This window comes from Peromyscus californicus, unplaced genomic scaffold, assembly GCF_007827085.1.
Source record: "Peromyscus californicus insignis strain IS unplaced genomic scaffold, ASM782708v3 Scaffold_1__1_contigs__length_55948999, whole genome shotgun sequence".
Classification (NCBI taxonomy): Eukaryota; Metazoa; Chordata; class Mammalia; order Rodentia; family Cricetidae; genus Peromyscus; species Peromyscus californicus.
Window position 1 is genome coordinate 7,656,762 of NW_026294492.1, and position 24,677 is coordinate 7,681,438.

The window sequence follows — 24,677 nt, forward strand, 5'->3', positions numbered from 1 at the left end:
CACGGGGCGCCGCCGTGCCACTCGCCCAGCGATGCGCTCCGGTGCGGAGGGGAACCCGGGTGACCGCGGAGGAGCTCAGGCTCCCGGGCCGGCCATCTTCCCGCATGCGCAGTGCGCCGGCCCTTGCACATGCGCACCGCCTTCCGTAGGGCTCTCCCGCGCACCCGGGTCCTCGCCGGCGGCTGGCGGCCCGGTATCCCGGAGGATGGATCCTCGGAGGGGATGGAGAGGAAAAAGAAAGAGGCGGAGCAGGGATTCCCGGGGACCGGAGCGGGCGTTCCCGAATCCCCGACCCGCGGACTGCAGATTCTCAGCGCATTCCCAATTACATCGGGTGATAGACTGTTGGGGCTCACAGTACGCATCAAATGATGCTTAGCACATGCTCATAAACAAGCCAACCTGGAGGGACCGGAAGGCGCATGCTTCTAAGCCCAGTGCCATAGAGGCTTGATACAGAGCGATCGCGTGCTTGAATTCGAAGCGCGCTGTAGTTAGGCGTTGTCTCAAAACCACAAAGCCCCTCCCCCTTTTCATGTGCTGAGTCAGTTTTTGATTTCTTATTCTGTCAGGTATTGGACTAGGCTCAGGAAGATACTGTTTTGAATGTGACGACAGACTGGATCTCAAATTCCAGTGGAGGAGACCGAGGAAACATTTCAACCGGGGGCCTGGAGAGACGGCTCTGTTTTTAAGAGCCCTGGCTGCCCTTCCAGAGGACCCTAGTTCAATTTCCATCACCCACATGGTGGCTCACAACCATCTGTTAACTCCAGGCCCGGGGGAATCTAATGCCCTCCCCTAGTCTCCACAGGCACCAGGCACGCACGTGGTATACAGAGATACATGCAGGCAAAACACCTATACGTAATACAAACTAAGCTTAAAAAAAATTACCTGGAGCTATAAGGTATGTTTTCAAATCATAAGGTCTTAAGTGAGTTGCTAAAACCTTTCTGTGCCTTAGTTTCTGAATTTGTAAAGTGAGGAGTTCCTACCGTATAAATTTGCTGTGGAGATCAAACGACTTAATGGATACTTTACTTAAATAGAGATGGGTACCTTTTTGTCTGCTTGAGACAGGGTCTCTCTATTTCTGTCTATCCCGGAACTCCCTGGAACTCACAGAGATCCTTCTGCCTCTGCCTCCCAAGTACTGGGATTAAAGGCGTGCACTACCACACCTGGTAAGACATGTATACTTTTAAAAAGATTTATTCATTTTTAAATTTTTTTAAAAAAATATTTATTTTTATTTTATGTGCATCGGTGTTTTGCCTACATGCATGTCTGTGTGAGGGTGTCAGGTGCCCTGGAACTGGAGTTACAGACAGTTGTGAGCTGCTGTGTGGGTGCTGGGAATTGAACCTGGGTCCTCTGGGAGAGCTGTCAGTGCTCTTAACTGTTGAGCCATCTCTCCAGCCCCGTGAGTGACCATGTCTTAAAAAACCAAAACAAACAAAAAACCAAACTACCATGAAGAATATTATTTTAGATGTGTTACATTTGTTTATGCTGTGGAACATTTGTTTAATGAGGCAAAGATGAGTTGCATTTTTTTTAATGTTGCATTTGTTTAACTCAGTGAAGCTGTGATTCTTTGCCTGTCTAAAACACCTGATGGTCTAATAAAGAACTGAATGGCCAATAGTGGAGGAAGGAGAAAGGATAGATGGGAGCTGGCAGGCAGAGAGAAGAAATAAAAGGAGAAATCTGGGAAGAAGAGAGAAGAAAGAACAAGAGAACAAGGAGAAGACTTCAGGGGCCAGCCACCCAGCCAGACACGGAGTAAGAAAGAAAGAAAAGATATACAGAAGTAAGAGAAAGGTAAAAGCCCAGAGGCAAAAGATAGACGGGGATAATTTAAGAAAAGCTGGCTAGAAAAAAGCCAAGCTAAGGCATTTATAATTTAAGAATAAGCCGCCATGTGTGATTTATTTGGGAGCTGGGTGGCGGACCCCCAAAAGAACAAAGAGCCAAAGAGTAAAGTATAAAATAAAAAAAACCAACAACACTTCCACTGTCAGCAAAATCCTGTAGGATGGTTTACAGAGCAGAAAACCAGTTTACAGATCAGAAAATCAAAGATCGGTAAGATTACAAAAATTGCCCATGGGGCCTAGCTAGCGAGTGGTAGAGACGTGATTTGATTTTACAGCCAGGTAATTTATTTTGGTATTTGGACCCTTGAGCAGCTTGTTGAAGAGTGACCATAATTTCTACTGTCAAAAGGAGTTAGGTCAGGGAAGGAGGGGTGTGACTTATGGCAGGTGAGAGGCACTCCAGGTCAACAAAAGACCTTGAGCACCCATGGCTGGGGTGGGGTGGGGGGAGAGGGGGAGAACAGTGGTACAATCTCCCCACAGTCCCATAAAACGCCCAGCCATGTGGCTGTACCCTGAGGTCCAAACCATTCCTGTATTGTTTGAACATCTTTTAGGTGCCTGGCAGTAGGTCAGGAGCTGAAGGGACACCTAACTCCGACAGGGACTTGTCTTGAGGACTAGGAACTCCCAGGTTGGCGAAGATACATGACCAGAAAGTGTAAGAAATTGAACACGCGCTGACCAGGTGGCAGTGGCACACACCTTTAATCCCAGCACTCAGGAGGGCGAGGCAGGCAGATCTCTGAGTTCAAGGCCAACCTGGTCTACAGAGTGAGATCCAGGATAGGCACCAAAACTACACAGAGAAACCCTGTCTCAACAACAACAACAACAACAACAACAAAAAAGAAATTGAATATGCCTAACACACCATGGTTACAGAGGAGAGGAGGGAAAAATAACGGCCCACTTTGGGGCTTGTTCATGCATCACCCTGTAGAGCAGAGGCACCTAGGACAGTAAGTGAAGGGACAGCGACCGAGAGATTAGATGACCCACTAAGGTTTTTGTGGTGACTCAGCAGGGCTTTAGCCAGTGGTGGATCCTTTGTGCTGTTCACTCTGGACCGAATGTTCGAGTTCCCTTCTGAAATCCATGTGCTCAGAACTGATGCCCAGTAAACCGGTTATTAGACGTGGCCTTTGGGAGGCCGCTGGGCCAAACCTCTCAAGAGTTGGGATGCCCCTATAAAAGACACTAACGGAGGCGTGGATGGAGATCAGCTGGCAGAGTGCGTGCCTAGTGTGCACCATACCGTGATTCCGTTTCCATCACCATGTATCAGCAGGCGTGGTAGCACACTTTTTGTCTCGGGCACTTGGGAGGTGGAGGCAGGAAGGTCAGGTGTTCAGGGTTATCCAAAGCTGAAGAATGAGTTTGAGGCTAGCCTGGGATACCTGAGACCTAGAGGGGGTTGGAGGGAGAGAAGGAAGGGAGGAAGGGAGGAAGGGAGGGAGGGAGACAGGCACAGAGTGCAAGAACACAGGAAAGACCACTTCTCCTTATCTCTTCTGTCATGTGACATTGAGTCATGGGTCTCAGCATTGCCTTTACCCGGTTGGGGGTTTGCTAGGAATGCAGATTCTATGGTCCTATTTAGAACTACCACATTAAAAACTCAAGAGGGCAGGTTGGGGATTTAGCTCAGCGGTAGAGTGCTTGCTTAGCAAGCACAAGGCCCTGGGTTCGATCCTCAGCTCAAAAAAAAAAAAAAAAAAAACAAAACCTCAGAGGGCTTGAGTATGCTCTAAGGCACTAGCTGGATCCTGGTCTGGTCCTTACTGTCCAAATAGAAAACTAGCTACTGCTGGCTCTTCAAGTCTCCAATTTCCTGAGTTGATACTTTCTTAGATCAAAGCCAGGTTAACTTTTCTGATATATTTTGGGATTGAAGACTTAGAACAAACATGGATGGTGTCCTGGCTGGTTTTATTGCAACTTGACACAGAGCCATCTGAAAGGAAGGAACCACAATTGAGAAATTCCTCCATGAGATCCAGCTGTGGCACATTTTCTCCATTAGTGATCAATGGGGGAGGGCCCAGCCCATTGTGGGTGGGGTCATCTCTGGAACTGGTGGTCCTGGTTCTTTTGTTTGTTTGTTTGAGACAGGGTTTCTCCGTGTAGTTTTGGTACCTGTCCTGGATCTCACTCTGTAGACCAGGCTGGCCTCGAACTCACAGAGATCCACCTGACTCTGCTTCCCGAGTGCTGGTATTAAAGGCCTGTACCACCACTGCCCGGCAGGTTCTGGGTTCTATAAGAAAGCTGGCTGAACAAGCCCCGGGGAGCAAGCCAATAAGCAGCACCCCTCCATGGCCTCTGTATCAGCTCCTGCCTCCAGATTCCTGCCCTGTTTGAATTCCTGTCCTGACTTCCTTGAATAATGAACAGTGATGCGGAAGTGTAAGTCAAATAAACCCTTTCCTCTCCAAGTTGCATCTGGTCATGGTGTTTCATCGCAGCGATAGTGAACCCAACTAGGGCACGATTGGATGCATTCGCTAAGCAGGCATGTTGTAATGGACATCATGTACTTTGCAGACAGGGAATGTGAATGGTGCTGAGAGCAGCAAGGCGGTCACCCACACCAAGAGTGTTCACAGCGTTTGTGTTCTAGTCTGTCCTGTTTTCTTGTAGCTGCTGTTAGAACTAGAGAGGTCCCTAAATGCTGCTTCATGCTACAGAGTGAGCTGTTTCTGTGCACATAGAGAACCTTCTTACTCAAAACTTTGTGTCCCTCTTCCTCTCTTCTTCCTCCTCCCCTTCCTCCCCTTCTTCCCTTCCTGCTCCCCCTCTTCACTTCTTCTTCCTGTTCCTCTCCCCTCCCCTTTCGTCCCCTTCCTCCTCTGCCTGCTCCTCCTTCCCCTTCTCCCTCCCTCCTCCCCACTCCTCATCTTTAAAAACCTTGTAACTCAGATGGGCCTTGAACTCACTGTAGCTCAAGGCTAGTCTGGAACTTCCTATGTAGCCCAGGTTACCCTAGAATTTGCTATCTCCATGGCTCAGCCTGCAGTGACTTTTCTTTCTTCCTTCCTTCCTTCCTTCCTTCCTTCCTTCCTTCCTTCCTTCCTTCCTTCCTTCCTTCTTTCTTTCTTTCTTTCTTTCTTTCTTTCTTTCTTTCTTTCTTTTCTTTCGAGACAGAGTTTCTCTGTGTAGCTTTTGGTGCCTGTCCTGGAACTCACTCTGTAGACCAGGCTGGCCTTGAACTCACAGAGATCCACCTGGCTTTGCCTCCCGAGAGCTGGGATTAAAGGCGTGCGCCACCACTGTCCGGCCAGAGTGACTTTCCTTTTATGGAAGTCCAGTTCTGAAGTGAGGCTGTCCCCAGTTCTGCAACTGGATTTTGAAGGAAAGTCTTGTCAGAGTTGAGTTAGTTTTTTTCAGTTCCATTTGCTCTAGTTTGTTTGGTGATGTTCTGTCAATTGCTAAATGTGCCCTGTTTAACTGCTCATCTTCCGAACACCGCCGCTGGGTCTATACTAACTTTGCCTCTAATTCCGTCACAGGAACTGTTCATCTACTGCCCAGTGCAGCGGGCCTGGCATGTTCAGAAAATGTAGAGAATGTCAAGTTCCTTGACTGTCCACCAGGTGGAGCAACTTCACCTTGGGAGTCCAGTCTCCCTCTTCCTCCTCCTCCTCCTCCTCCTCCCTCCCTCCCTCCCTCCCTCCCTCCCTCATCTCTCTCTCTCTCTCTCTCTCTCTCTCTCTCTCTCTCTCTCTCTCTCTCTCTCTCTCTCTCTCTCTGTTTGTGTGTAAATGGGCAATATCCCTTGAAAGATGGTTGTGAGGTGGAGTGGAGAGGATTCAGTTAGATTTGGATTTTGTTTGTTTGTTTGTAATAAAGTCTCACGTATCCCAGACTGGCCTTAACACTTGCTAGGTAGCCCAGGATGGTGTGCACCATTCGTCTGGTTTAATACAGTGCTGGGGACTGAACTCAGCACTTTATGCATGCGGGGCAGGCACCCTATCAACCGAGATACATCCCCAGCCCCAGACTTACTATTGATAAAGGTGGAGTTTAGAATTCACATCTCTTGCTAATAAACTACCATACGCAGAAACAAACCAAAGCTTGCTGCTGTGGGTCCTATGTCCCTTCCCCCCAGTTCCCATCAGTCATAGCAGGAGCTTAGAATGTGGCCTTCTTTAGAGAGGGGATATTTACAAAGAATTAACATCAAAAGAGGTCGTTAGGGTGGAACCTAATCCAATATGTCTAGTATCCTTTTAAGAAGTAATTGGGACACAGAGGGGCTTGGAGGGAAGACACTGTGAAGAAACATAGGGAGAAGAGAGCCAATAAGAGGGGCTGGGGGCTTGAACAGTTTTTCCTGGAAGCTGAGAGAAGGCCTCACCCTGCTCACACTTTGTTCTGAGATCCTTTCAGTCCCCGCCTCTGAGTCCATGAGTCTGGGGGCCCTTTGTTATGGCAGCCTCAGTGGATATTCACCCTTACATCTTAGGATCACTTCAGGAAACCGGATGGAAGCATTTCCCTGTGAGGGGAGAGGCACACTCCCCCCAGGGAGTGTGGCCAGTTAACTACATAGATGGGGTACAATTTACTGACATCAGAGAACAAACTTCACGGACCCTCAAGCCCTTTAAAAGCCCTCTTTGTATAGAAACAAGTGGCCGGGGACTCGTCCATGATTCTAAACTGCCCGGCAGACACAATTGGAGATTTCAAAAGCTGCATCCACTCGCATGCCGGGTACCAGTGCTTAAATCACTGCCACAACTGGACATGGATGAATGCTTTGTATTCATTTATATTTTTTAAGAGTATTTATTTATTTTGTGCATGTGTGTCCAGATAGACAAATACCCGGAGATACTAGAGAATGAATTTGTATTTTGGCAAAGTGGTGCGAAAACACATGCACAATAGAAAGTACAATGTATGAGAGGAGCTGGGCGTGTAGGAACCTCATACTAAAGGAGAGCATGTCATCAAGTGGAGAAATGTTTGAGTCACAAGGTATATGGCGAGTGCCTGTGTGTGTGTGTGTGTGTGTGTGTGTGTGTGTAAAGAAATACTATGGAGAGCCACGGATGTATGTGGGAAAGAGCCACATGGGCTTTACACATTTACGGCTGTACATGTGTGTAGGGAATCGAACCACACATGAATAGACTTGTAAGAAAGGAATGTACGGGAGGGTGGGTATGAATGAGACAGAGAGGAATGTGTGTGTGACTTTTTAAAGGATAATGCTAGACAGAGAGACAAAGGTGCCCAGAAGCCATGTCTAATTGCCTGGCTGACCTCACGGCCTCTGGGGAAAAGACCTCAGATCGCTGAATGGGCTTGGAGACTGACAGTTCCTTGGTAAGTTTGAGGTCAACCACCATAGGTTTTGGTTCGGCCCCCATTCTTGTCAATAGCATTCTAAATCAGGTTGATTCGATTCAGTTAAGGATGTATTTTGAAATTAATTCTTTTTCTATTTTGTTCAAGTTTTGGTTCAAGTTCAGTCAAGACATAAAATCAGTCGGCCAGGTTCAGTTCCAGGAAAAGCAATTGAAAACTTTCCTCTTTGTGCTGGTGTTTCAGTTAATGAACTAGGACCAGGGAAATGATTCATTAGGCTACAGAACAATCACCGCCTTTTCTAGTCAGCCCCACTTGGTTTCCTAATTAATTCCTAATTGGTAAGAGTCTGTGCATTTCTAAAATTCATGACAGATTTTCATAGTTAGGGTTCAGTGTTTTCCCCAAAGTCATTCTAATTACCAGTGAAGGTTTGCAGGAAGCATCCATGCGTCTATGTGTGCAGGGAATCGTTGGATATACAGAGAAAGACACGTAAGGAAGAAATGTATGTGAGGGTGGGGAGGAGAGAGGAAACTGTGTGTGAGGGGGTGGTCCCCCCCCCCCCCCCCCCCGCCCAGTGCAACACTGTGGCCACATTAAGTTTAACGTTGAGCCTTATTGTACTTTTGTCTGTGTTGAAAGTGATTGTCTTTTTGTGTGTGGGGGGTGACCTTCTGAGTGAGAAGAAGGGATTTAGAGGCTCTTTCTTCTACAGCAGGCTGACTGCAGCAGGTGGGCTTGACCAACTTTGTTAGGTTCTGTTTTTACAGTCATGAGCTAAGTCTGGTGCTCTTTATTTATTATTTACTTATTTGTTTGTTTATTTTGTAGCACTGGGGACTAGAACCCACGGGCCATGCACTTGCCAGGCAAGTGTTCTTCCACTGAGCTACATCCCAGCCTCTTTCAAAGTTGAAAGGGTTACATTTTAAATACATGTAAGAGAACTTGTTCTCAATTATGCTGAGAAAGTTAAAATACTCCTTGCCTTTATAAAAAGTTTGCTGACTTTCGGCCTGTGTTTTGTTTGGCAGATGAACGGTCAAACTGTAAGGATGCTTTCAGGCAAATAACTATCCCACCCACGGATCACGCTGTCTAATTAAACACAGGCACATACACCCATATATATAATTTATATATATAAATTTCAGTTTCTAACCCAAACCATGAAGTAAACATGTTGGTTGCCGTTAAGGCAACAATTACTCTGTAATTCAAGAATGTTCACTTCCGCCTTGTTTCTACTCTTGAAAAGCTAGGTCAATTTAAATGTCCGTCAATGGAACAATAGAAACATAAATTGTCCCAGGGCATGACAGGGAATATTACTCAGCAGTTTCAATGAACAGACTGGCTCTTCCTGGAGGGCCAGGCGAATCTTGAAAGCATTCTCGTAGGCAGACTAGAATAAAGAGTCTAGGTTACAAAATGAATCCCACACGGAGAGCCACTGTGCTGATAACGGGTCTGTCTACTTTATAGTAGCCTTTAAGTCCCTTTCAGTACAGTCTGGATGGTTAAATGAGGAGGCAAGAGCTGTTGTCCAGAAGGCCTCAAACTAAATGTAACCAGTGATGACCTTGAACTCCTGATCTTCCATTCCCCATTTCCTGAAGGGCTGGCTTCACAGTCACGGGCCACCATGCCTGGCTTATGCTGGGTTATCATCTTAGGCAGGGTTAGAGTCTCAACTTCTTGAGATAATTTTTGGTACAGAAACATCTGCATCCAGTTAGGTTTGGCTGGGTGTTAGACACAGGGCTCATCCATGTTACTGTCTCTAGTCTAGCCTGTGCTTGGAATATTTCCTACTTAGAAAAGGAAGCTGATGCCTCTGCCATTGTGAAAATGGAGAGGAGGGAGCATCCCTCAGCCTACCTGCCCACTTTTGTAGGAGATTGACCTTTATTCCCCCGTTGTCTTCCTCTGCTAGCCTGACCATCTCTCTGTTTTTCTAGGATCCTTGGCCCAAGCCCTCTGCTGGTACCTTTAAAAAAAAAAAAGTGTTTTCTTTTCTTTCTTCTTCTTTTTTTTTTTTTTTTTTTTTTTTTATTGGTGTGTGTGTGTGTTTGTAGATGCATGTGTGCGGCCGAGTGGAGATCAGAGGACCACTTCTGGGAGTCGCTTCGCCTCGCCTTCCCCTTCTCTCGTGAGTACCCAGGATCCAACACTGTGGTTCAGTTTTGGGCTGCAAGCTCTCGTATACCCACTGGGCTATCTCATCAGCTCTGCTGGGGCTCTAGAATGACAGGAGGGGACAAGGAGCTGGGCATGTCCCTGGCAAGTTCTGAAGACCCAGGGCTTCCCAGAAAGGGATGGTGGCGGCGGAGGAGATGAGGATGATGATGATGATGATGGTCGTGGGTCCCTTTTGTTGTCCGGCTTCCTGAATGTGTCCCACCTCCTCGGCCGGCTGCCAGTGACCAGCGCTGAGGCAGCAGCCGGAGAGGTCTGTGGTATCAGGTTTGTCGCTTCCCTCCTGCACTCATCTTTCTGACCCACGCTTGCGCCAGGGAAAGTTCGGGTTCCACCCGCGGTGTCCAGGATTCCAGAATCTTCCTCTACGGGTCTAGGTAGGTTCCTCACTGCAGAGGGCTCATTAACCTCCACTGTTGGGGACCGTGTCCCCTACCCCTGTCCTCTTGAACCGCCAGGGTGCTCTCCTGTGGTCCACGGACGCGCCCTGCGCCGGGTGGAGCCGTCTGGGGGAGGGGGGTCTTGCTCACTGGCGCGTCCCCCCACCCCACCCCTTCCTCGGGCAACTGCGGCCAGGCACCAAATGACCTCTGTCCCCGGAGGCTTCCGACTTCCGCGCCGACCCCTCCCGAGCCGGGAACCCCGTGAGAGCCCAAGGAGGCTGCGGGTGCGTGCAGCTGGGGCGGAACCGGGCGGGCGCGACACCGGCGGGGTTGGTCAGTGCCCTCCTGCACCCACACCTGGACAGAACCGCTGCCCCAGCTCAGGTCCCCCCTAAGCACGGCGGCCCGCAAGACCCGGACGGGCGGACTCCGAGGCTCCGCGGCTCCGGGCTTTACGCAGCGCCGGGTCGGGCAGCGCGGGCTCCGAGGACCCCGGGTGAGGACAAAGGGCGCGAGGTGAGGGTGGCCGCGGGGCGGGGGGTCGCGCGCCCAGGGCTGTGGGAGGTGTCCGTGTCTGTGCGTGTGCATGTGTGTGTGTGAGTGAGTGAGTCGGGGAGACAGCCCGCCAGAGCCACAGCCAGAGCGAGAGGGCGAGCCAGAGCGAGAGCCAGAGCCAGAGCCAGAGCCAGAGCCAGAGCCAGAGCCAGAGCCAGAGCCAGAGCGCGCCTGGCACATGGTGAAAGCTCCTGCTGCTTAGGTAAGAACTTTAGGAAGAACGACAGCGCTGCTCCGGGTTGTGTGCGTCGCGGTTCCGTGTTGGGGAGACGGTTTGCACCCCGAGGTGGCAGCCGCGTCTTCTGCAGGACTGGGACGCGGGAGAAACGCGACTTTTTTTTCCCCCTAGAGTGGCCATGGGAACGCCTGTGAAAGGCTGGTGGCGGTGGTGGTCACTGGTTGAGGAGTTTTGGTTACTGGATCCCAGTTGGGAGCTTGAAACAAAGGCTACTGGCCTGAAGTCCAAGAACGTGTGTGTGTGTGTGTGTGTGTGTGTGTGTGTGTGTGTGTGTGTGTGTGTGTGTGTGAGCTCGCGCGCTCGCTCGTCACATCACCATCGATCACGGTGGTGGTGGTGGTGGTGGTGGTGGTCGGAGGCCAGGAGACCCTCCACACGGAAAGACACTGGGCCATTTTGCTGTCATAGCACATTTGATCCCTGGTCCTGAGGAGCAGCCGAAAGAAATTACCTACTTTATAGACTGAAGTTTTTCTTGAGTCAACTTTTATTATAGAGTCAAGTGTTGCCTCGGGGCTTGAAATGTTATTATTTTTTATTAGCCTTTTAAAACGACGAATGTGTAAATTTAATCTGAATAAACACTCATTTATCCGCATCAAGGATACTCTTTGCCTTTAATGCGGGGTGTTCCACAAGAGAATTCTGAACTTCGCCTCAAAAAAAAAAAAAAAAAAAAAAGACGGGCACAAATCTAGGTTTGTAGTGCTTGGTGGAATTACGCTTTGCTGGGAGTTTTAAACATCATTCAGAATTCTTAGGTTTTCTTCAGTCTCGGCAGCTTTACAAGGGCTCTCTCGAAGAAACACTGTTTCTGAATGCTTGCTCAGAAGTTTGTTCACGGCAATCAAGCTGGATTTAAATGTGAAACATCTTCATGGGTGAGGAGATGTGTCTGTGTCTCTTACCTCCCCCCCCCCCCATGCCTAACTCTGGTTCATTTAAAGTTTGCAATATGATCTGTGACATTTTGGTTTTTCTGCAACATTTGCACACGGCGTTCTGTACCTTCTCATTCTGGTGCTACTAGTATTCTTTATGGAGTTAGAGGTCATTTTGGTCTGAAGCTGGCATCCCATCTTGGCCCTTCTTGTCATTGAAGGTGGCGTAAGTGGTTTGTGGCTTCAAAGGTTTTAAACTTGGGGACAAGAGTTGCAGTCTTTGACTGGTAGGTGATTGGAAGTTATCCTTCATGCGGCTTTGTAGCCGTACCCTTGTTTAATAATTTTAGCCAGATGTTGTAATCTTCTAGTCCAGCTAAGGTTTCTGTGCTTAATACAGTATTGGTTGCTCTTCCATTTAGGAAACCACTCACAGAGCCTCCGTGACCTTGCCCGCACTCCATCTGGCCCTACCATTTCACTTGACATTACAAGTTTCCTTTACCTGTGTCCAGTTTGGGGCTTCAGCATTTAATTATTTAGAGGTTCTGAGGCAACCTCCAAGCAGAGCCAACAACAGGTCAGAAAATCCAAATGGGAAGAAAGGGGAGTGTGACAAGAGAGAGGACAAGGCCCCTGCTCACTGCCCCACCCCGAGTGTGAAGGTCAGAGGCAGAAGGAGTTGACAGCAAGGCCGTTTATAAATGGTCCTGCATCTGGAGAAGGGACTTGCTTTGGAACGCCTCGCCTTTCTCCTTCCAGCTTGGTGGTCCCGCCATGGCAAGGATGCCTTTGGAGCTTTTGTGGAATCGATGGGTTTGGGACTAGGGCATCTCTTCTAGAGGGTCTGTGGGCTTCTAATCCTGCCCAAAATACCCCAGACAGTTAATCCTGTCAGTTGGACATTGCTTAATGGATAATTTTGGCTCTTGGTTCAGTTTCTAGATACAGTGATAAATTGTGATACTTTAAAGCCAATTATACCAAAAAATATGGCAGAAGAAGGCTATGGCAGAAGTAATACATTTGTGACCTAAACTTTAAGAATGTGTAGGGGAGCTGGGCATGGTGGCACACACCTTTAATCCCAGCAGCCTGGAGGCAGAGGCAGATGAATCTCTGAGCTTGAGGCTAGCCTGGTCTATAGAGCAAGTTCCAGGATAGCCAAGGCTACACAGAGAGACCCTCTCTTGAAAAACCAAACCAAATACCAAACACCACCACCACCAACACCACCAACAAACCACCAAAAAAAAAAAAAAAAAAAAAAAACCCAAAAAGCAGAGGAATTAAAAAAGCAAACCAGAAATTATAATAATGATCCACATTTAACTACTTGAACTTCTTGGCATACATTTCCTTGGCATAAAAATGAGTTTCTGATTGTTTCTAAAACTTGGTCCCTTTTTTTTTTTTTTGTGAAATAGGATCCATGACTGCCTTGGAATCAATCCATTTGTAGACCAGGCTGACCTCAAAGTGAACTGACCTTCACTGATCCCCCTGCTTCTGCCCCCAGAGTGCAGGAATTAAAGGCCTATGTCACCATGCCAAGAAGTTGGTCAGAATTACAAGATATTCAATTTATGACATTTTGTATCTGACTTCTGTACATAATGATTATGAGTATTGAGTATCTTACTTTAAATAATGATTGTGTATTTTATTGTGTAGACAAATTATAATTTAACCATTTCTTTATTATTATTTTGTTGTTGTTCTTTTTTTGGGGGGGGGGTTTCAAGATGGGATTCTGGCTGTCCTGGATCTCACTCTGTAGACCAGGCTGGCCTCGAACTCACAGAGATCTGCCTGCCTCTGCTTCCCGAGTGCTGGGATTAAAGCTTGTGCCACCACTCCTGACTTGACTGAACCATTTCTATAGCAAATTCTTTCTACAGTGAGAAAACCCCTGATTGATGGTAATAGTGTATCTCAACCCTCCTGCTCTTAGGAGATGGCAAAAGATACTTGATTTCTGAGTCAAGAACTGAAATGAATGAAGTCTGGCTTCAGATTTCTTGGTCCCTGTGGAAATTATCTAGTTTTTAAACCAGCTTTTAGGTCATTTAGCCATCCCTAAGATACAATGAGTTACAATTTGCGTTTTATTTATGCTGTCAAATTAAGTTTTTTGGGAGGACAGAAATTTGTGCCTTAATTTTGTGTACTAGGGTATGGTGTGACATAGATATATGTACAGTGTTTTTGTTCCGTTTTCTTTTGAGTGGAAGAGATATATTTCAGTGTTTGTGTGTGAAAACCCAGCTCTCTTGGAAACATGCAATGTAAATCTTTTTAAAAACAAGATTTAAATATGTGCGTATGCGCATGTAAATGCAGTTACCTATAGAGGCCAGGAGAGGGCATTGTGTTCCCCCTGAGCTGGAGTGACTGGTGGTTGTGAGCTGCTTGATGTGGATGCTGAGAATAGATCTCAGGAACTCTTCAAGAGCGTGGTCACGCTCCGAGGCACTGAACCATCTCTCTGTCCCCCCAGTGTAAATCTTGACACAATTGATTCTTATGACTCTTCATTATGGAAAATTCCAAAGCTAGATCAGTGTGCCCCGATAAGCAGAGAGAGGTAGATTAGACATGAGGTTGTGTGACAGAATGGCCCAGGTCCAGTCAGGGAACCTCTTTTACTGTTCACTGTGACCTTGAAGGAACTGGCTCTTCTCTCGGGACACTTGTACCATCTATCCCTTACGGAAGTTGACCTAGGTCACCTACAAGCTTGTAAGCCTTGCCTTTTGATCTACTGTGATGCCTCATGAATTGTAATGGTTGAGTCAGCACTGACTGCACAATGTGGATTCTTGGGTCCCCACTTAAACCTGCCCCCGAAACTCTGTGACTTCAGGTGGCTCAGATGGGCAGTCAGGTTTAAAAAACATTACTCCATGAAAATAGCCAAGGTAGCGATGAGTGCAAAAGAATAAAGCCAGGAGGCAGAGCCAGGTGGATCTCTGTGAGTTCGAGGCCAGCCTGGGCTACCAAGTGAGTTCCAGGAGAGGCGCAAAGCTACACAGAGAAACCCTGTCTCGAAAAACCAAAAAAAAAAAAAAAAAAAAAAGAATAAAGCCAGGGCTGGGAAGATGGCTCAGTCACTTAAGCACTTGCCTTGCGTGCATGAGGACCTGGGTTCGATCCCTGGGCCCTCCTAAACGGTGTGCATTTTCCTCCCTTGCAGGCCTGGAGCCTATAAGGTAGATGTGTAGAGCACTACTGACTGTGGAATGATGGGTGTGGGGTGGGGATGCCGTTCATCCTTCAGGAACTCTGAGAGCTGACATGTTCTTGACTTTCCCCAATCTTGTAAGGATCTGGGAGAGAAATTGTGAGATACGGTATTTCTGGACTGGAGTCTACGCAGGCAGTTTCATTCAAAGTTAAAAGACGGAGCCATACAGTGGTGACAGCTCCATTTGCAATGGTTTGTTTGGCATCTCCCTTCATTTAACCCAGTGGTTCTCACCCTTCCTAAAGCTGTGACCTTTTAACATAGTTAAAGGTGACCCCCCAACCATAAAATTATTATAATTTTGCTACTGTTATGAATATCGTAATAAATATCTGATATTTCGGATGGTCTTAGGTGACCCCTATGAAAAGGTCATTCGACTCTACTAAAGGGGTCATGACCCACAGGTTGAGAATCACGTCTCTAGGACACCCACCAGAAGCACTGAGGAAAAGCAAGTCTTCCTGTGGTAACCCACCACCCAATACGATGGCTGGCCCATAGTAGGTGCTCAGGAAATATTAGCTGAGTGAATGGGTGTTTGTTCTTCTTGGAACTTCTGGAACACTGGCAGCAACCATTAGAAAGGCATGAAAGGTTTACCTCTGATGTTTAGTGTCCATGTGAGTTGAAAACATCATTCAGTTTAGTGTCTGTGTGTGGGGATTTGTGCCCATGGAGATGAGAAGGGGTCGTTGGATTCCCTGGAGCTGGAGTCACAGGTGAGCTGCCTGATGGGGGTGCTGGGAAATGAACCCCGGTCCTCTGGAAAGCAGTCAGTGCTCTTCTGAGCCATCGCTCTATCCCTGAAAGTATCTCTTGTGTGTTTAGCGATGTCGTAGATGCTAGGAGGAAGCGCGGTAGTGACAAGAGAAGACCCTTTGCACGAAGCTTGTCCCGGGAGAGTAGCTCATTCACTCTGACTGCTTTGAGGCGTGGCCTCCTTCTGACTTAAAGCTGAATGATAATGACTACAATGGGTCTCTCGCTCTCGGGTCCCAACCCCATGGAAAACTGTTTTGGGACTCATTGGCTTTACAACCCAGCAAAGCTGGGAGTGCTATTCCTATTTTACAGGTGAGCAGGCTGACGTGGCTTGTTAGGGATAAACAGTATCTCAATAAAGGAGTTTTCAAGGGGTCTCCAGAAATTCTGACCACATAGACCTGTCCACAAAGACATCTGGAAGCGGCACCCCAAACCTCTGGTTCTCTCCTTGGTTATAAATTGCATAGAGTAAGCATGGAATAAATGCCATTTGAAAGTGCACGTCCCTGGGCCTGGCGGAGCATGCCTGTCTTAGCACTCTGGAAGCAGAGGCAGGAGGATTACAGCAAGTTTGTGGCCAATCTTGCCTACAGCATGAGATCCTACCTTTAAAAAAAAAAAACAAACTAATAAAGATGATAAAAATAAAAATAGCTGTCACTATGTCTCTTTTCTCTTACTAAATATTGTTATATTTTTGTGTGCTCATGCGTGTGTGTGTGTGTGTGTGTGTGTGTGTGTGTGTGACTTCATCACTTTCTACTCTGTTTTTTGAGACAGAGTCTCTCTTTGAACTTCAGGGCTCGCTGTTTGGTTAGACAGGAGATGAGCAGCTTAAGGGCATCTTTGGCTACATAGAGAATTTGTGGCCAGCCTAGGCTGCCTGGGACCTTGTCTCAAAAAATAAAGTTGGGCTGGGCAGTGGTGGTGCACGCCTTTAATCCCAGCCCTCGGGAGGCAGAGCCAGGCGGATCTCTGTGAGTTCGAGCCCAGCCTGGTTTACAGAGCGAGATCCAGGACAGGCTCTAAAACTACACAGAGAAACCCTGTCAAGAAAACACAAAAAAAAAAAAAAAAAAGAGAAAGAAAAAGTTGGTGCTGTTTATGAACAACTCAAATAGATGTTTGTTTAGGTAACTCTAGAGATCCTGATCTCCATAAGCACGGCTCAGCTTTGGGAGGCTGTGAGCCAAGACTGTGGTAGTTAAGTGGGGCCATGAGTCAGGGCAGGCAGCCTGGCCGGGCTGATGGTGTCTGGCACCCTGCTGTAGTATCCTGGGCTGATCTGGGGCATCCTGACCTGTAGGGTGAAGTTAACCTCGTGGTTGGCATGGGCATGACCTGCCCGGGCTCCTCCAGGGGTTGGCTTGCCTAAACTGCTGGCCAGTGGTAGCTGTCAACTCCTGCCAGACCTCCTCACTCACTCAAGAGGTTCTAGTAGTTGGTTTAGAAACCTGGGTAGACAATAAGTGAAATTTAAATGCAGTCTGGGGAATGTGAGTTTCCATTTGTTATGACTGCTAATAACATTTAAAAATGTTGTGACACACAGATGTGTTCACTGGAGAAGTTAAAAAAAATGCGGTTCTACAAAATGTATCTGGAATTTCCTTGCCTGAAAAAATTCTCATGAAGCTCAAATTATTGCTAATTTTGGAAGAAATTATCTTTTTTATTTTAGGTCAGTTCACTCCCAAACTCCTCTCTCAGTCCAGTTGAGTCATGGAAACACAAAGCTAGTTTGGAAACAAAAATTCTCTCAGTGGCTGAATCTGGCAAGAATTTTCAACGTGGCTGGCCACGCTGCTGAATGAGGCCTTTGTGTGTGGGGGCAGAGGTCACTCTAGAGAGCCCAGCGGTATTAAAAGGTGGGGAGCCTGGAGTCCGGCTGTGGCCAGAGCTGGGAGAATGAGCTTTTGTTTTCCCTGGTCCCAGTGGTGGCCCAGGACATCAAAGGCATGTCTACATACTGTTATCTGCCCTGTCCCTTGCTCCGCCAGCACAAGGGGGTCTCCCCATGGGGAGCCAGGGTGAGGGAGCCCTGAGCTAACATCCAGTATTAATTGTGGGCAGGGGTTGATCAATGACATTAGCCATTTCGTCCATTTCTCGGTTTTGTTCAGAGGAAAATGAATGGGTTTCCTTATCTGATTAAAAGATTAAAAAGCATTCTCTTCAGATTCCAGGATTATGTGTGCTGGTGGCAGAAAATTTATAAGTGGAAAAGAAGGCAAGAGAAGCCCAATGTCAGCCCGAGCCCGATTTCTTTACATTTGTGTGTGTGTGTGTGTGTGTGTGTGTGTGTGTGTGTGTACAGAGGACAATTTGCCACATTTCTGTCCTTCTACTACCATGTGAGTCCGGGGATAGAACACAAGTGGTCACGATTAGCAGCAAGCACCTTTATCCTGAGTCATCTTGCTGGCCCTGTTCTCTGCCATTATTGTTGTTTTGTTTTCTTGAGACAGAGTCTCACTATGTAGCCCTGGCTGGCCTGGAATTCACTGTGTAGCCCAAGCTGGCCTCGAACGCACAGAGATCTGTCTGCCTCTGCCTCCCGAGGACTGGGATTGAAGGTGTTCACCACCAATGTTCAAAGGCTGTTTCACAGTTTAGATACTATTTCCTTGTGGCTCTGGGGGGAACTTTGGTCTGTGTCCTTACTGTAAGTATCACACTGTGTGTGTTTTGATAGCTGTAGATACCAGATATTCTTTGACATAATTTCTTTAGATTATGGAATTTTTGACTTTGAAACAAATTGAAATTATATTGTTGTCCTCTCTGGTTTAGACAAATATTTTTATTATAGTAAATAAATACTGTTAAATACTATAAAATTACAGGTGTTCCTTATAGGAACTGTTGAAAGCATCATTGAGTTAACAGACGGTTACCTCTTAGGTAAAATAGTTACAGTCTCTGTGTGCCCTGGGAGGGGTGGAGCTCAAGGTCTACAGAGTGATCTCCAGGCCAGCCAGGGCTGCGTAGTGAGACCCTGACTCCTAAAAACAGAACAAAAACCAACAACCACAAAGTGATCTGCGCTCTGATCGATGAGCAAGTACTGGGTACTCTTTATCTCAAGACTTCTGCAGAGCCGTGACCCCTCTGGGGAGACGGAGTTTAAGAACAGCGAAGGGAAACGTGGAAGAGTGGGTGGTTGCCACCGTGGGATGTGCACGTGAGGGCGAGACACGGGCAGGGGGAAGGTGGCTCAGGAGATGCCCCCGGCTGACGTGGATGTCTGTCGGGCTGTGATCTCCAGTCAAGCAGTGTTGGGCTGCTTTGTACTGACCACATTGGGTTTATGTTTGCCTTACCTTACCACCTTGCCCAGATCCTCAAAGGCAAAAATTAGGTCCCGTCACCTGGGAACTCACCACCTGAACTGAGGGTTATGGCCTCCTGGAATTGGCCAGCGAACACGTTCAACTCAGTTACGTGATACCATATAATTAACTGCTCTCGCCCCCCGCTGGCTCTGCAGCTCTGAGACCTTGGAATCACAGCAGGGGTGGTGGGGAGCTGACAGGCAGACAGATGCGGTCGGCCTTGGTGGGACTCTTGAGTGTGAAGTCACTTAGCCTGTCCCTTTGTTTCTGGGCTGTAGCAAAGGGTTTCTCAAGAGAGGATATAGTGTGCCTTGGAGGAAGATGACTTTGAGATGTGTCCAGCAACCACAAGAAGTGCCAGCTTCTTGCTGTGTTTGAGCAAGAAGGATGATGGATGAACACTCTGTGAGCCAAAAAAAACCTCTGCTCTCTTTTAAGTCAGTGGCAGGAGGACCATGAGTTCAAGGCCAGCCTGGGCTACATGATGAGGCTCTGTCTTAAAAAAAAAAAAATTCCAAAATCTCCATAATATATAAGAGTTCAGAGAAAGGTACACAGACCAAGACCCCAGCTGATTACAGAATAAACACTAGAAGACTGATTCTGCTCTTAAGGAAATCTAGGAACACTAGATCAATGAACTGTAGTGCTCGGTGTTAAGTGTCCCGTCTTGTGAATGGACCCAGGCACCAAAGTTGTGCTTTGATTACCCAGACATCGGAGGAGAATGACATTCATGCTTGGGAAATGTTAGGGGGTGTTATGGGGGATGTCGGAGGGTGGAGCCAGGTGTTTATGGTTGCCCCAGGAAAGCTAGGGCAGGGAACCCAAGCCTGTGGCTGTTCTGTAAGCTGTTGGTGCAGTGGCCTCCCTGTGTAGGTCTAGTCAAGGGTGGGAATTGCTTGTGAGCCTTGGGAGGCAGAAGGTATGGAGTATTCCTCTTACATCACGAAGCTTTCTTCTAATGGTAAATCTGCAGCGTGTGAGAATTTGAAGGGCTGAGGACTGTTCGCGTTTCCCTTTTGCTCATCCACACCTAGGTTCTATAAGAAAGCAGGCTGAGCAAGCCATGGTTCACAAGCCAGTAAGCAGCGCCCCTCCATGGCCTCTGCATCAGCTCCTGCCTCCAGGTTCCTGCCCTGTGTAAGTTCCTGTCCTGACTTCCTTCAGTGATGGACTGTTGTGGAAATGTGAGCCACATAAACCCTTTCCTCCCCAGCTTGCTTTTGACCGTGGTGTTTCATCACAGCATTGATACCCTAATTAAGGCACCCCTCTTCATGGAATTGCAGGGCATGACCGTTAACCATGGCAGGCTGGACTGGGGGATAGAATCTCTTTTTTTTCTCCCCCCAGAACTTTCAGCATCAAGATTTGCCCATCGTCTCCAGTCTTTTTCCCCCTTGAGACAGAGAGAGGTCTCAGGTATCCCAGGCTGGCCTTGAACTTGCAATCTAGCCAAGGATGACTTTGAACTCTTTATCCTCCTGCCTCCATCTCCAAGTTCTGGTATTACACACATCGCCACTCTTGGTTTATGTGGTGCTGGAGATCAAACCCAGTCATTTGAGTCAGGAAACAGAGTGACAAGTGCCCGGACTGCGCCATTTCCCGGAATGCCAGGATCCCAGTCCCGGTCTGGTAACTTGAATGAGAAACACTACCCGCCCCCATATTTGATGTTTGGACCCAGTTGGTGAAACTGTTCAGAATGTATTTATGGAACTTTTTAGAGGTGGAACCTTGCTGGAGGAAGTATGTCACTGGGGACCGGCTTTGAGAATTTATGTTCTCACCCCACTTCCAATGGGCTGTCTCTACTTCATGTTTGTGGTTGGGGATGTGAGCTCTTAGCTTTCTGCTCTGGCTGCCTGGTGCCATGCCCTCCCCTGCCGTTACGGAATTTCTCTCTCTCTCTGGACCTGTAAGCCAGACTAAACAACCAAGTTGCCTTTTTTATTTTATTGGTATTTTATTACAGCAGCAGAAAATGAATATACTGGGGGATGGTGCCACTCACAGAGGGATAGATTTCTCACTTCAATTAACCTAATCAGGTAAATCACTTCCTGGGTAATTCTGGATCTCATCAGTTCGACATTTGAGACTAAAGTCACTACAGGTATTATAGTAAGCTTTGGTATTTTTCTAGTAATGAAACACGGTAACAATGACAATCCTTTGTTTTTGTTTGTTTGTTTTGTTTTGTTTTGTTTTCGAGACAGAATTTCTCTGTGTAGCTTTGGAGCCTGTCCTGGAACTTGCTCGGCCGACCAGGCTGGCCTCAAACTCACAGAGATCTGCCTGCCTCTGCCTCGATCTGAGTGCTGGGATTAAAGGCGTGTGCCACCACTGCCTGGCAATAATGACAATATTAACCAAGCCACAAAAATGACTTTTTTTTTTATGTGTGACTGCTTTCTGGTCTGATAAGACACTTTATATTTGGTATCAAGAAATCAAGAGAGAATAGGCACAATACATGTAACAGTGCACTTCTGTGCAATGGGTATTATTCTCATATTGGAATCTCCTGGCTTGAGGGTCCCACCTTGCTCCTCAGAGCCCCTGTGCCTCTTTGGGGGTCTGGGTGGCCCTCTGTGCTGGTGTATTGAGGTCATGAAACTTGTTCCTTATTGCTACTGGCTTTGGAGAGGGTGCAGGAAAGGCAGTTTTCGTTTTTCCCTGAGCTGGAGCTGGGGTGTCTGATTCCTAATTCTCCCCCTAGTTCCCCTAAGATTGTGCCGTATTGCTTTGTGCTAATGTATTGGAATGGCCTCAGAGAGGAACAGTAGCCTGCTGAGCACAAACCTCTTTCTAGACAGCATTGTTTTCAGCGGTCTTGAGACAGGAAGAGCTCATATCTGTATTGGAGAGATCAGCCGTCAGAAGGTAGAAGGCTGAGAGGGGTCCCTCCCAGAGTTCCTCCTGTATTCCCAGTCCCTGCCCCCAACTTGACCTCCTTGGCTGTTTTCCATCACTAGACAGCCCCTCCCAAGGATTATTGGCAGTTGGAATTTACGTTTCCTTGAGGAGAACTCCCCGAAACCAACTCCCTACAACTAAGGGCTTGGCTTTGCCCTTCATCCATCCCTCTGCACCCCCTCCATCTGGGGCACACGAGGCTGGCATCGGCCTGTTCCCCAGAGCTTGCTCTTCCTATCTCAGACAGATGCAGCCGGGGCTCTGGGGTGGCATGGTCTCAGCCTCCTCCTCCTGGCCTTCCTCTGGTCCTCCTCCATCCATTGTGCCCCAAACCGTTTTCCCACCCTTCCCCCGTCTCCACTTGCTTCTCCCTGCTGTATGGCCACCGCCTGAACAAGAACACACACAGCCCCTTCAAGAACAAACAGTCATTTTCCGGGACAGTGTAGTCTAAAATCAAATTTAGAAGGAAAGAAAACAAAACATTCTTTTAAAGCCAACATAAACGATGGAGATTTGTCGAAGACGGGTTTTTTTTTTTTCTTTCTTCGCCAATCCCGTTTCTTGCCAGAACAGACTCTCTATCATTGCTGTCTCTGTCTCTCTCCTTCCCCACACCCCCTGGGGTGTGTGTGTGTGTGTGTGTGTGTGTGTGTGTGTGTGTGTGTCTGTCTGTCTGTCTGTGTGCAGGTGTGTGCATGCCACTGTGTGTGTGTGTGTCTGTGTGCAGGTGTGTGCATGCCACTGTGTATGTGTGTGTGTGTCTGTCTGTCTGTGGGCAGGCGTGTGCATGCCACTGTGTGTGTGTGTGTCTGTCTGTGTGCAGGCGTGTGTATGCTACTGTGTGTGTGTCTGACTGTCTGTCTGTGTGCAGGTGTGTGCATGCCACTGTGTGTGTGTGTGTGTGTGTGTGTGTGTGTGTCTGTCTGTCTGTCTGTGTGCAGGCATGTGCATGCTACTGTGTGTGTGTGTCTGTCTGTGTGTGTGTGTGTGTGTGTCTGTCTGTCTGTCTGTCTGTGTGCAGGCGCGTGCATGCTACTGTGTGTGTGTCTGACTGTCAGTCTGTGTGCGGGTGTGTGCGTGCCACTGTGTATGTATGGAGGTCAGAGGACAGCCTCAGGTGTTCATCTCCACCTTCCCCACTGTTTTGCGGCCCTGGGTTCAATCCTCAGGACTGCCTGAAACTAGTATACTGGTGGATACCTATAATCCCAGCACTGGGCAGGTAGAGGTGGTGGGATGAGAAGTTCAAGGCCATCCTCAGCTACATAGAGCCTTGGAGGTGGGTCTGGGCCCCTTGAAACCTCATATTAAACCAACAATGCACCCTGCCCCCAAGAATCCAAGGCCAGCGGGATGACTCAGAGGCTAAAGGCCCTTGCTGTCCAGCCTGATGACCTGGGTTCATTTCACAGGACCCACGTGGTGGGAGGAGAGAACTGACTCGTCAAAGTCCTCCGACCTCCCCATATGTGCTGTGACACCCGCCCTCCCTATGCACACACTAAGTCAATAACATAAACGTGAGAAAATAATTTCAAAGTCGATGCGTTGGAAGCTAGTACCCAGTGTGATGGTACTGAGTGGGGCCTTTGGGGATGGAGTAGGTCGTGAATATGATTGACATTCTTACCAAAGAGGCCCCGACGTTGTGCTGTGTGTGGACCCAGCAAGTAAGTGCTGTTTTTAAATCTGAGACTGAGCTCTCATCCGACACTGGTGGAATTGTGCTTTGATGTCGGGCTTCCGGCTTCTAGCATGTGAGCGGTAAGATGCATTGACTGAGGTGCTTTGGTATGGCAGCCCCCCGAAGACTAGAGCAGCCACCTCTCCCGTCAGATGTCATTACTGTGTCTGTGCACTTAGCCCAATTGTTGGAATCGGGACCTGACTAGGTCCAGGCACTAGTCTTAACTTGTTGTTTGATATAGGGTCCCACTTTGTAGCTCTAGCTGGCCTGGAGCTCACTATGTGGACCAGACTAGTCTCAAATTCACAGTGGTGAAATTGCGTGCCTCTGCCTCTTAACAGAGTGTGCTACCACACCCTGCTCTATTTTATTAATTATTATTATTATTATTATTATTATTATTATCATTATTATTATTATTTTGGTTTTTTGAGACAGGGTTTCTCTGTGTAGCTTTGCGCCTTTCCTGGAACTCACTCTGTAGTCCAGGCTGCCTCGAACTCACAGAACTCACTGCCTGCCTCTGCCTTCCAAGTGCTGGGATTAAAGGCATGCGCCACCACCACCTGGCTTTTTTATTATTATTATTTAAAATTTTTTGGTTTATGTGTGTTCCTGTTTGTGCGTACATGTGCATGCAGCTGTGTGTGCCGTGTGTGTATGTGGTGAGCAGAGGTTGATGACAGGTATTTGCCTCAATCATTCCCCACCTTGCTTTGGGGACAGGGTCTCTCACTGAGTCCGCAGTTTGCTGGCTTGTTTAGATTAGCTGCTCAACAAGCCCAGGACTCGTCCTGCCCGTCTCTCTCGTTCTGAGCACAGGGGTCAGGGACGGCGCTGACCTTTGCCAAGCAGAGATTACAGGCACAGCCCCTGTGCCCAGCTTTTATACAGGTGCGGGCGAGCCGAGCAGGTCCTTACCCTTTCTTAGCAAGCTCTTCACTGACTGATCCATGTCCCCAGCTCCAGGCACCAGCTCCATCAGCAAGTGACATAAGCTTCTTTTGATCAGTAGCAAATTTTCCTTGATGTTTCTTTGTTGAACATCCCCAGGTCATTTGCTCCCTTGGAATTGTTGGGTTCTTAATCATTGTGTGCTTTTGTCCATGTATATTAGGAAACTCTATAATTAGTTATAAAAGTCTGATCAGGTTTGGGTGCAGTGTTGGGAAGGTAGGTAGATGTCTGATGCTGTGGGCTTGTATCACGTGATGGTTTATGTCAGCCTGCCTACCTCTGATGTGC

At 47.8% G+C, this 24,677-nt stretch overlaps 1 protein-coding gene across 5 annotated transcripts in view; it reads left to right on the top strand.

Moving 5' to 3' along the window:
* The first annotated feature begins 9,332 nt into the window (after positions 1–9,332).
* Greb1 (growth regulating estrogen receptor binding 1) overlaps positions 9,333–24,677 on the top strand; it is a 121,504-nt gene continuing 106,159 nt past the window's right edge. The window contains exon 1 of one of the 5 annotated variants that reach the window (XM_052745854.1): positions 9,333–9,787. The gene's annotated coding sequence lies outside the window, so the exon portion shown is untranslated. Of the gene's footprint in view, positions 9,788–9,818; positions 10,290–24,677 lie in introns of those variants that run through there. The other 4 variants (XM_052745857.1, XM_052745856.1, XM_052745853.1 and 1 more) reach the window with 4 other exon arrangements.